The sequence below is a fragment of the Canis aureus genome, chromosome 24 (genome assembly GCF_053574225.1).
Source record: "Canis aureus isolate CA01 chromosome 24, VMU_Caureus_v.1.0, whole genome shotgun sequence".
In the NCBI taxonomy this organism is placed as follows: domain Eukaryota; kingdom Metazoa; phylum Chordata; class Mammalia; order Carnivora; family Canidae; genus Canis; species Canis aureus.
The window spans coordinates 44395194-44408651 of NC_135634.1; the positions used below are offsets into that span (position 1 = coordinate 44395194).

Sequence of the window (13458 nt, forward strand, 5' to 3'; positions counted from 1 at the left end):
CAGAGTCCCAGGATGGAGATCTGTCTTAAATCGGGCTGCCTATGCAGCAAGGAGTCTGCTTCTCTCTCAGCCCTCCTCTTGCTTGTGCGCTCTCTTTTTTCTCACTCTCTCTCTCTCTCAAATAAATAAGTGAAATCTTAAAAAAAAAAAAAAAAGATTCTATTTATTTGAGAGAGAAGGAGCATGAGCAGAGAAGATGGGCAGCAATGGGCAAAGGGAGAGGGAGAAGCAGAATCCCCGCTGAGCGGAGAGCCTCACAAGGGGCTCTGTCCCAGGACTCTGGGATCTCGCCCTGAGCTGAAGGCAGCCACCCAACTGACTGAGCCACCCAGTGCCCCCAAGGCTGGGTTTTGTTTGCTGCCTTCCTCATCACTCTTACTGACTTAGACACGGCTTAACTATTCACCCACCTGTGCCCACACTGCCCCTGAGTGCCTCTGACTCTCTAGCAACCCATGGGCAGTACTGCTCAGCTGTGGACCGTAAGACCCCCTTCGGGACCTTTTGCAAGCTAGGGCTGCCTCTGTTAGGTCTCTGCTAGAGAGATTGGACTAGACAGTGTCCATCCTTCCCCTTAGGGAAGGGGAAGCTGCTCCCCCCACCTCTCTCGCCACTCCGCAGCTTTCTTACCAGCACCTCCATATCTGCACCTTACTGAGACACATCTCCCCTTCTCATATCTTGTTCTCTTACCAGGGGAGTGGGTCCCACAGTAAGATCGCTCAAGTCCCTGGAGGAATATGTTTCATTCTGTTTTGCCCCAAAGATTTCCCCTATTCTGGTTGCAGTCACTGGTAACTGACAGAAACTCAACTCCCAGCTAGATCAAGAGAAAAAGAAAGAACTTTTACTGGATGTAACAAATCTCTGGGCCTTGAGGCATGGCTGGGTCCAGATGCTTCAATGATTGTCTTTTACCTGTTAGCTTTTCTTTTCTCTGAGTTGATTTGATTCTCTAACAGGCAGCAACAGACTTAGGAGATCTTTTTCCAAAAGGGGGAAAAAAAAAAAGAAAAAAGTCAGCAGAAAGAGGTAAGGGTCTCCAAAACAGAAAGAGGAGATACAGCTTTCATGACACAAGAGAAGTCATTTTAGATTCCCTGATATTTTCTGAGATTTATGCCCTCCTCGCCCAAACACATTTTCCTAGGAGGTGTCAGAATTGCAAGAAATGCAAAAACCTAAAATAAATGAATGAATAAATAAATAAATAAATAAATAAATAAATAAATAATTTTTTAAAGCGAAAACCTCAGTAGTTAAGGATTTAAAGGGAATGCAAACAACTAACAGTCTCTACCAAGCTGAGCAATAGCCTAACCATACCAGAGACAATACATCAGAGGCAAAACTCCCAGTCCTGTTTCAAAGGTAGGCAAAGGCCTGCATTCCTTATCCTCTTGGGTAAGGAGACCCCATCCAGGTTATTCCAGATATTGCATCTTAGAACGTGCCCACAGCCCCTTCTTCTTATCCAACTGTGCCTCTTTATAATGTACAAGTTCCCCCCAAGAAGGTACACGTACCTCATTAACATAACACATCATGTATGGGCATGTTTCCTTAAGATGCATGCACGCCCTTGTGCCCGCCTCCACACACGATGACAACGCTCCCCTTTCTAAATGTTCATCCTAACCCTAAATAAAAGAAATGCACTCACCCCTGCTCAGGGAGTCTGGGCCAGGAAGTTACCCCCATCATCTCCTTATTTGCTGCAAATAGATGTTCCTTTCTGTGGGACAGCTCCACCTAGTGTCGTCCATCTGTACCTTAATGAAGAGTGAGTTCACCGTTCAGTTACAAAATGAGTATCTTTCTGATATTTCTGGCAAAAACTCAAGGAGAGAGTCCATTAGGCTCGCATGTATCATATGTCTAAGCCAGAAGCAGTGTTTATGGCGAGGAGAATGGAATCCACTCATCAGGACATCACAAGAGGCGGGGCACAGGGTCGTTCCTACTTGATCCATGGCCTAAAGAAGATTACAATGGAAAGGGGCATTCAAGGAAGGATGGACTCCCCAAAGGAAGGGGTTATGAGAAGACAAAAATGATAGACTCTGCTCAGGGTCTGATGCTTCCCATCCTTGGCCCCAAGATGAGCCTGGGCCCTCCACCAAACCTCTTCCTCATGAGATTGTTCTTCTTTCAGGCATTTTTTAAAGAGTAATCTCTGTGTCCAACATGGGGCTTGAACTCATGACCCTGAAATCAAGAGTTGCATGCTCTACCAACTGAGCTAACCAGGCATCCCTCCCTTGGGCACTACTGATCCTTCTTGCAAGCAGTCTGGATTCCATTTTCTACCCACCAAAATCCATCAGGATTATTTGTGGCTGATCCCCAATTTAAATAAAGTTCCCAGAACTTCCCATGGGGCTTTTGGGTCTGTGCAAATCTGGAATTGCGGCTTGGACCCCAGATTTGGAGTGAAGGAAAGAGGAACCCAGGGCAGATAAAAGGAAGCAGGAATTTCCATTATCTTTGCACAAGAAGGGGGCCTGCTTTCCAGAACTGAACCTGTGCAGTGACCAATTGCTACATAACGAATTATATCAAACCTTAACAACCCAGAACAACAAAAAATACCTCAGCAATTTGGGAGTAGATTATTGGGTCCACTGGACACAAAAGTCTTAAATGAAATATTAGGTAATACAGTTTATTTTTTTAAGATTTTATTTATTTATTCATGGGAGACACAAAGAGAGAGGCAGAGACACAGGCAGAGGGAGAAGCAAGCTCCATGCAGCAGCCTGATGCGGGAGTCGATCCAAGGACCCCGGGATCACACCCTGAGCCAAAGGCAGACACTCAACCACTGAGCCACTGAGGCATTCCAGCAATACAGTTTAGTAGCACATTAAAAATATAGTTCAGAGATCCCTGGGTGGCTCAGCAGTTTAGCGCCTGCCTTCCGCCCAGGGCCTGATCCTGGAGACCCAGAGTCGAGTCCCATGTCGGACTCCCTGCATGGAGCCTGCTTCTCCCTCTGCCTGTGTCTCTGCCTTTCTCTGTGTGTCTCTCATGAATAAATAAATAAAATCTTTAAAATATATATATATAGTTCAGTGGGCAAAGGGTTTGAATAGATATTTCTCCAAAGAAGATAAACAAAATAAGCACATGAAAAAATATCTAACATCACTAGTCATTATGGAAATGCAAATTAAAACCACAATGAGATATCACTTAGGTATCTCATTAAGATGGCTATTATCCATCAGGATGGCTATTAAAAAAAGGAAGGGGGGGTTCCTGGGTGGCTCAGTCAGTTGAACGTCTGCCTTTGGCTCAGGTCATGATCCCAGGGTTCCACATCAGGCTCCCTGTTCAGTGGGGAGTCTGCTTGTCCCTCTCCCTCTGCCTGCAGCTCCCCTTCTCATGCTCTCCCCCACCCCTGTCAAATAAATAAATAAAATCTTTTTTAAAAAAGATTCTCTCTCTAAAGAGAAAGGAAGAAAAGAAGAAAGGAAAGAAGGAAGGAAGGAAGGAAGGAAGGAAGGAAGGAAGGAAGGAAGGAAGGAAGGAAAGAGAGGGGTAAGGGGTGCCTGGCTGGCTCAGTTGGTAGAACGTGCAACTCTTGATCTCAGGGTCGTGAATTCAAGCCCCACATTGGGCGTAGGGCCTACTTTTTAAAAAAAGGAAAATAATAAGTGTTGATAAGGATATGGATGGAGCAATTGGAACCCTCATCCATTGGTGGGAAGGTAAAATGATGTAGCTACTATGGAAAACAGTCTGGTGGTTTCTCAGAAACCATTTTTTAAAAAGATTTTATTTATTTATTCATGAGAGACAGAAAGAGAAAGAGCCAGAGACACAGGCAGAGGGAGAAGCAGGCTTTCTGCAGGAGCCCGATATGGGACTTGATCCCAGACCCCGGGATCACGCCCTGAGTCAAAGGCAGATGTTCAACCGCTGAGCCACCCAGGCATCCCTCTCAGAAACCATTTGATCCAACAGTTTTAATTCTAGGTATATACCCAAAAGAACTGAGAGCAGGGACTCAAACAGATATTTATACATGAGTGTTCATGAATAATTATTCATAATAACCAAAAGGTGGAAGCAGCCCAAATGTCCATCAGTACATGAACTGATAAACAAAGTGTGATCTATCCATACAGTCAAATAAAGGAATGGAATTGTAATAACACGGTACACACTGCAACATGGATGAACCTTGAAAATATTATGCCAAGTGAAAGAAAACAGACATGAACAAATATTGTATGATTCCAATTATATGAGGTACGTAGAGTAGTCAAATTCATAGAGACAGAGTAGAGCAGAGGTTACCATGGGGTGAGGAGAGGAGGGAGAGAGTGTTTAATGGGCACAGAATTTATATCAAAAATGATGGAAAAAAAAAAGAGAATGATGAAAAAGTTCTGGCAATGGATGGTGGTGATGGTCACACAATATTGTAAATGCATTTAGTGCCACCAGACTGTACATTTTAAAAAGGAAAAAATGATACATTTGGTGAAATGCATATTTTACCACAATAATAGATAGATGAGAGATAAATAGGTGATAGACAGCTTATCAATTTTTTTTAAAGATTTTATTTATTCATGAGAGAGACAGAGAGAGAGGCAGAGACTCAGAGAGAGAAGCAGGCTCCATTCAGGGAGCCCGAAGTGGGACTCGATCCCGAGACTCCAGGATCACTCCCTGAACAAAAGGCAGGTGCTCAACCACTGAGCCACTCAGGTGTCCCCAGATTGTCAATTTTTAAAAGAAATCATTCCCAGTATTGACAACAGTGTAGTGAAATGGGCGCCATTATACAGTGCTGGTGGAAATTCATATGTGAACAATCTTTTCGGAGGGTCAATTTGAAAAAATATATTGAGAGTTTCTTTTGAAATTAAACATAGCCTTGGTGGCTCAGCAGTTGAGTGTCTGCCTTGGCTCAGGTAGTGATCCAGGGTCTGGGGATCGAGTCCTGCATTGGGCTCCCTGTGCGGAGCCTGCCTCTCCCTCTGCCTATGTCTCTGCCTCTCTTCTGTGTCTCTTATGAATAAATAAATAAAATCTTAAAAAAAAAGGAAATAAAAAACATACACCCATGACACACTCATTCAACTTCTCAGTACTTACCCAAGAAAAATGAAAGCATGTGTCCACCCAAAACTTATACACACTTGCTCATGGAGCTTTACTTGCAGTGTCAAAAACTGGAAACAACACAGGTGTCGATCAACAGATCCATGGATAAAGTGTGGAATATCCATGCCATGATATAGTGCCCAGAGATTAAAAAAAAAAAAAAAAGGCTACCAAGACACAGAACAAGAAAATGTGTATATAGTTTAACACTGAGCAGACAATAGTGATCATCTGGATTTTGTAATGAAAAAGCGTTTGGCAAAATTTAATACCCAGTACTGAGTAAGGTACTAATATTACTTTATGTAAGGCAGAATATTACTTTATGTAAGGCAGAATATTCCAGTCTTTTTCCACCTTTGATAGAAATACACAAATAATGGGGGATTTTGTGGAATGAGACCCTGGTATAGGCCTGAGAGTCTGCAGTTCTTTTTTGCTTTTTTTAATCACATGATTTATTTTGTTTTAATTTTATTCACTTATTTGAGAGAGAGAGAGAGAGTGAACCAGAGAGAGAGAGAGCAAGCACAGCAGAGGAAGGGGTGGAAGAAACAGACTCCCCACTGAGCAGAGAGCCCTACGTGGGACTCCATCCCAGGACCCTGGGATCATGAACTGAGCTGAAGGCAGATGCTTAACCAACTGAGCCACCCAGGAGTCCGAGAGAGTCAGCAGTTCTAACAAAATCTCTAGCAATACTGACCTGCTCATCAAAGTGTGGTCCACAGATCAGCAACCTCACCGTCACTAGATACATTTTAATTGGAAAATCAAGGGAAAGAATCAAGCACTTATTCTGACCATTCTGTATGAACTGTACCTCAGGATAACCAGAGTTTAGGAGAAAAAACTCTTTATAGACTTCCAGCTGATTAAAGAGGAATGAATAGGAGAATTAGAATATCATTATTTTGTAACTCATGAAAAAAAAAAAAAAAACGACCGAATATGATCATCATCAGTGACTGTTTCAACTACTATGGAAAAGCTGATGGGGGAGCCTATAATGGGTAGAACAGGCTGGCTAGCAGCAGACACCCCCTGATCAATCTTAACATAAGAGACACAACCAGACAGAGTGTTTCCCCATGTGATGCCCTAGAAGTATCCATCGAAGCCCTGCTCAGGTTCTGCCTTTAGGACTGCAGCAGGCACTCCCCCAGCTGTTATACCTGGGTCCCTCCCTGGGGGTGTCCACAGGTTGTACTCCCACCCCCAGAGACAGGCCAATGAGAGGGTACAAAAGCCTCGCCCATCGCCTCCATCAGGAACAATGTGGGGGTTGTCCCAGCTCCAGAGCTCCTAAGGGTGCTGAGACCTCTCTCTCAGCTCATCCCTGTCCAGCTGCTCCTCTGTCCCCTGCCACGTACCCCTACTTCCGTAGAGGCTCTGAGCCTGAGAGCCCTGCCCAGTAAACCTCCTTCTGCAAATCTCCCTCCCAGAGGCTGGGTCCTGGCTGCCTGTCCTGTGACACCACCTATACTTGCCCCCAAACCTGAACCTCAATCTGATCTGTTCTCTAGAAATACTAGGGGGCAGAGGAACACGGTAAACACCACCACAGGGATGTCATCAGCAAAACCAAGATGTTCATTCTGCAGGGCAAATTACTTGATGTCTTCAAGGAACAAACAGCAAGAAAAATGAAAGTGAGAAGGAAAATTCACAGATTGACAGAGACTCCAAAGCCGTGTGTGGCTCCTCTGAATGCAAATTTGATAAGCCAAGTCAGGAGAAAAAAAAAAAAAAAAAGAGGGCATAATCAAGGGAAACTGAACACTGAATATTTGATGATATGAAGGGGTTAATGTTTAATTTGTAATTAAATTAATTAAACATTAATTAATTAAACATTTAATTTGTAATTTGTAAGATATGATAACAGCATTACTTTTTTTTTTTTTTTTTTTTTTTTTAAGAATCATTAACATGGAACAGCAGCAGCCACGCAGCCCAGCTTCGGGAAAGTTCTGGTGCACTGCTGCCCCCACACACCCAGCAAGCACCTGACACATCCCCACCTCGCTACCACGATGCCCAAGAGGAAGGTCAGCTCCCTCGAGGGGGAGGTGAAGGAGCCCAAGAGGAGGTGGGGGGGGGTTGTCAGCTACACCTGCTCCTGTAAAAGTGGAAACAAACCCCAAAAAAGGCAGCAGGAAAGGATAAATCTTCAGACAAAAAGTGCAAAGGGGAAAAGGGGAAGCCAAGGGAAAATACCCTGAAGTGGCTAACCAAGAAATAGAAGAAAACTTACCTGCAGAAAACAGAAAACTAAAAATAAGGAGAGTCCAGCCCTGGATGAAGCAGGAGAGAAAGAAGCCAAGTCTGATTATTATCATATACCTTGTCTTAACAGTAGTCCCTGTCTCCCTTCTTGTACAATCCAGAGGAATATTTTTATCAACTATTTTGTAAATGCAAGTTTTTAGTAGTTCTAGCAACATTTTAAAAAATTAATTTTATTTATTTATTTATTTGACAGAAAGGAAGAGAGCGCAAGCACAAGCAGGGGGAGTGGGAGAGGGAGAAGCTGGCTCCCCGCTGAGCAGGGGCTCCATCCCAGGACCCTGGGATCATGACCTAAGCCAAAGACAGACGTTTACCCAACTGAGCCACCCAGGTGCCCCTCTAGAAACATTTTTAAGAAGGAGGGAATCCTACCTCAGCCCATTTTTTAAAATGTAAATGGTTTTTTTTAAGAGGTGAAATCAGGGGATCCCTGGGTGGCTCAGTGGTTTAGCACCTGCCTTCCAGCCAGGGCGTGATCCGGAGTCCCAGGATTGAGTCCTGAATCAATCTCCCTCTGCCTGTGTCTCTGCCTCTCTCTCTCTCTCTCTCTGTGTCTCTCATGAATAAATAAATAAAATATTAAAAAAAAATAAAGAGGTGAAATCATTTGCCGGTCGTTTATTTTTTATACAACCAGAATATAGTGGGATATTGAGTTTGGGAGGCTTTGATTGTCTTGGGCATCAGCTCAACATTCCATAGATGGGGTAATTTTTATATCCTGTAATAACAAACCATACTAAATGACAATTTGGAGTCAGTCGTGTATTTAATACATCTTGAACATTTTAAATTACTTCTATCTCCATGTTGGTTTTGGTAGAATTGTTTCCTAAAGAAAACCACTCCTGGGGGTACCTGGGTGGCTCAGTCAGTTAAGCATCTGCCTTCCACTCTGGTCATGATCTTGGGGTCCTGGAATAGAGCCCCACATCAGGCTCCCTGCTCAATGGGGAGTCTGCTTCTCCCTTTCTCTCTGCCTGCCATGCCCCCTGCTTGTGTGCACTCTCTGTCAAATAAATAAATAAAGTAGAGAAAGAAAGGAAAAGAAAGAGAAAGAAAGAAAGAAAGAAAGAAAGAAAGAAAGAAAGAAAGAAAGAGAAAAGGAAAGGAAAGAAAGGAAAGGAAAGGAAAGGAAAGGAAAGGAAAGGAAAGGAAAGGAAAGGAAAGGAAAGAAAGAAAGAAAGAAAGAAAGAAAAGAAAAGAAAAGAAAAGAAAAGAAAAGAAAAGAAAAGAGAAAAGAAAAGAAAGAAAAGAAAAAAGAAAAGAAAAGAAAGAAAAGAAAGAAAGAAAAGAAAAGAAAAGAAAAGAAAAAAAGAAAAGAAAAGAAAAGAAAAGAAAAGAAAAGAAAAGAAAAGAAAAGAAAAGAAAAGAAAGCCACTCCTAGATCTTGGCTCTCCATGTCAGAATTCTTGTGCACTCTGTAACATCTTGGTAATGGTCTAGTTTTAGTACGTAGTGTATATTATATTAAACTATGAATTGGGATCCCTGGGTGGCGCAGCGGTTTAGCCCCTGCCTTTGGCCCAGGGCGCGATCCTGGAGACCCGGGAGACCTGGGATCGAATCCCACGTCGGGCTCCCGGTACATGGAACCTGCTTCTCCCTCTGCCTATGTCTCTGCCTCTCTCTCTGTGTGACTATCATAAATAAATAAAAATTAAAAAAAAAACTTTAAAAAAAATAAATAAACTATGAATTAATAAGACTTGACAAAGTTAACAGCATATCAACATTTGAAGATATTGGTACTTTGATATACTGTTAAGGAAAATTTGCCCCCAAATTTTAAGTTGAAAGGTCATGGGAATGACATTTAGAAAAGAATCACAACTACATGACTTTTTAGATTTTTCAGTACGTACCTTAAGAATTGTGTACAAATTAAAATGTCTGTACTGACTCTTAGGACAACTAACAAAAACTCAATTAGGAAAAAAAAATCATTAACTTAAAAAAAAATCTTTTATTTATTTATTTACTTACTTACTTATTTATTTTAAAGTGAGAAGAGAGCACAAGCAGGTAGTGGCAGGGAGAGGGGCAGAGGGAGAGAGAGATGCAGACTCCCCGCTGAGCAGGGAGCCCTATGATGCAGGGCCCAATCCCAGGACCCTGAGATCATGACCTGAGCTGAAGGCAGATGCTTAACTGACTGAGCCACCCAGGTGCCCAAGAATCATTACCCTTTAAAGATACATATTGAAATATCTCAAAAAATTAATATAATGGTGGAAATATATGGGCAAAATATTGGGAATATTGGAAATATGGATGAGATAATAGAAAATTGGAATATTTCAAAATTTTCCAAGGGTTGGGGGAAGGATGAGGGGCAAATGAAACAAAGGTGGACAAAAATGGGGGTCATACGCTAGCAGGTTCATTATTCTGATCTTTCTACTTTAATATATACATGACAATGTCCTTAATATCAGACTTTTAAAATATATCCATTTCAACCTAAAAGTAGGCATCCTGTGTAATAATAAAACACTAGGGTGGTTCTCATCATGATCAAAGGCAAAACATACATGCACACCCACAATCATGTGCTAACTAGGGCTGGAAGGTCATGATACAAAAAGACACAGAACAGTAAACAGACATGAGAAGTATGACTAGTGAAGAGGATGTTATTTGATTTGCAGATTATAGAGCTGACTACTCCAAAAAACCCAAACCAACTGCAATATTTCAAATTTATGACAGTGTAGCAAAGAGATTGAATGCAAGACTCGCACTCATTAGGAAGAACAGACATGCTTTCTTATATGTTGATAATTGATTAAATTATAAAATGATGGGAAAGATCCTATTAAAATAACCAGAAAAAAATTATTAGGAGTAAAAAAAAAATGTTAACTAGCTAGAATTTAAATTTTTTTTTAAGATTTATATATTTAGGGATGCCTGGGTGGCTCAGCGGTTGAGTGTCTGCCTTTGGCTCAGGGCGTGATCCCACAGTCCCAGGGTCGAGTCCTGCATCAGGCTCCCCTCAGGGAGCCTGCTTCTCCCTCTGCCTGTGTCTCTGCATCTCTCTCTCTCTGTGTGTCTCTCATAAATACATTTAAAAAATCTTTTTTTAAAAAAAGATTTATATATTTATTTGAGAGAGAAGGAGAGGAGGAGGGACAGAGGGAGAGAGAGAGAGAATCTCCAACAGACCCCCTGCTGAGTATGGAGCCTGACACAGGGCTTGATCCCACAGCTCTGAGATCATGACCTGAGCCAAAACCAAGAATTGGATGCTTGGGCACCTGGGTGGCTCAGTGGTTGAGTGTCTGCTTTTGGCTCAGGGCATGATCCCAGGATCCTGGGATCAAGTCTCACATCGGGCTCTCCACAGGACCCTACTTCTCCCTCTGCCTTTCTCTCTGTGTCTCTTATGAATAAATAAAAAAATAAAATCTTAAAAAAAAAAAAAGAATTGGATGCTCAACTAATGAGACACTCAGGTGCCCCTAACTAACTAGAATTTAAATAAAAATTTGTGGGGAGAGGGGTGGTTCGAGCAGCCGAAGCAAGATGGGTCAAAGTCAGAGTGGTGGTCATGGCCCTGGAGGTGGCAACAAGGATGACAAGGACAAGAAAAAGAAATACGAACCTCCTGTATCAACTAGAGTGGAGAAAAAGAAGAAGAAAACAAAGGGACCAGATGCTGCGAGCAAGCTTCCACTGGTGACACCTCACACTCAATGCTGGTTAAAATTATTGAAGTTAGAGAGAATTAAAGATTATCTTCTCATGGAGGAAGAATTCATTAGAAATCAGGAACAAATGAAGCCTTTAGAAGAAAAGCAAGAGGAGGAAAGATCTAAGGTGGATGATCTGAGGGGGACCTCAATGTCAGTAGTAACCTTGGAAGAGATCATTGATGGCAATCATGTCATTGTGTCTACATCTGTGGGCTCAGAACACTACGTCAGCATTCTCTCCTTTGTAGACAAGGATCTCCTGGAACCAGGCTGCTCCAACCTGCTCAACCACAAGCTGCATGCTGTCATAGTGGTGTTCATGGATGACACAGATCCCTTGGTCACAGTAATGAAGGTAGAAAAGGTAGAAAAGGCCCCCCAGGAAACCTATGCTGATATCAGGGGGTTGGACAACCAAATCCAGGAAATTAAGGAATCCCTGGAGCTTCCTCTCACTCATCCTGAAAATTATGAAGAGATGGGTATAAAGCCCCCAAAGGGGGTCATTCTCTATGGTCCACCTGGCACAGGTTAAACCTTATTAGTCAAAGCAGTAGCAAACCGAACCTCAGCCACTTTCTTGAGAGTGGTTGGCTCTGAACTTATTCAGAAGTACCTAGGCGATGGGCCCAAAGTCGTTCGGGAATCGTTTCAAGTTGCGGAAGAACATGCACCATCCATTGTGTTTATTGATGAAATTGATGCCATTGGAACAAGAAGATATGACTCAAATTCCGGTGGGGAGAGGGAAATTCAATGAACGATGTTGGAACTGTTGAACCAGCTGGATGGATTTGATTCAAGGGGGGATGTGAAGGTCATCATGGCCACAAACCGGATAAAAACCCTGGATCCAGCACTATCACACCAGGCTGCACCGACAGGAAGATTGAGCTCCCCTGCCCGACGAAAAGACTAAGAAGCACATCTTTCAGATCCACACAAGCAGGATGACGCTGGCCGATGATGTGACCCTGGACTTGATCATGGCTAAGGATGACCTCTCTGGTGCCGACATCAAGGCCATCTGCACAGAGGCTGGTCTGATGGCCTTGAGAGAGCATCGGATGAAAGTAACAAATGAAGACTTCAAGAAATCTAAAGAAAATGTTCTTTATAAAAAACAAGAGGGCACCCCCGAGGGACTGTATCTCTAGCGGACCAGAGCTGCCTTCAAGGAGATGGTTGGGCATATCCCGACCCCTCCGAGGGAGGAGGTGGGGGAAGCTCCCGGAGGAAACCATGTTCCAGTCGATCTTTCTTAGCAAAACCTCCCATGTGCCTTTTTGCTTGTGATGTGTAGGACACCCCCTGGCCTGCCTTCATCTGTGGGTCATGTGCAGTACTCTGTCCCCAATAAAGCGTGCTCCCTCTCCAAAAAAAAAATATAAATAAATAAAAATTGAGGGAAAATACTAAAGGAAAAGAGGGGTAAAAAACAAAAAACTACTAGAAGGAGCCTTAATAATAAATGCAAGAGATGTGTGAAAAATGTAAATGTTTTTCTTTTTTCTTTTTTTTTTTTAAAGATTTTATTTATGTATTCATGAGAGACACACAGAGAGAGGCAGAGACACAGGCAAAGAGAGAAGCAGGCTCCCCATGGGGAGCCCTATGCCAAACTCAATCCCAGGACCGCGGGATCATGATCTGAGCCAAAGGCAGACACTCAACCCCTGAGCCACTCAGGAGCCCCCGTAAATGTCTTTCTTTCTCTAAGTGGGTGTGAAACATGCATTCCAGGGTAGAACACTAACTATTGTAACCATGTTGGTCTTTCCAGGCTAATGTACAGGTTTTAATGCAACTCTTTTTTTTTTTTTTTAAGTGATCTCCACACCCAATATGGGACTCACACCCACTACCCTGAGATCACCAGTCACACACTTTACCGACTGGGCCAGCCAGGAGCCCCTTAATACAATTCTAACCAAGATGAGGGGAGGGTCTTTTACATCATTATTGAAATATATTGACATATGATAAATTTCACATGTTGAAAGTGTATAATGTCATAAAGGTGACATGCACGCTCATGTCAAACCATGACCACAATCAGGAGAGTGACTTATCCATCACTCATACTCCCATCTAATCTCTCCCTTCCTTCGTTCTTTGCCTCTCTCCCCTCCTTCCCTGCTCTTCAGGCAACCACTGATCTGCTTCCTTTCATCAATAACTCCTTTTCCATCTTTTTTCCCCTCTAAATAAGCTCTACGCTGAACACAGAACTTGAACTCACAACCTGGATAGCAAGAGTCACATGCCCTCTCCACTGAGCCAGCCTGGCACACTCTGTAGCTCCTTTTCGTTTCCTATTCATTGTATGGATATACTAAAGTTTAGC

General features: G+C 42.7%; 1 pseudogene; it reads left to right on the plus strand.

Annotated features, from left to right (window-relative positions):
* Positions 1–10920: 10920 nt before the first annotated feature.
* On the plus strand, positions 10921–12547 carry LOC144296541 (26S proteasome regulatory subunit 4 pseudogene; annotated as a pseudogene).
* Positions 12548–13458: the final 911 nt, after the last annotated feature.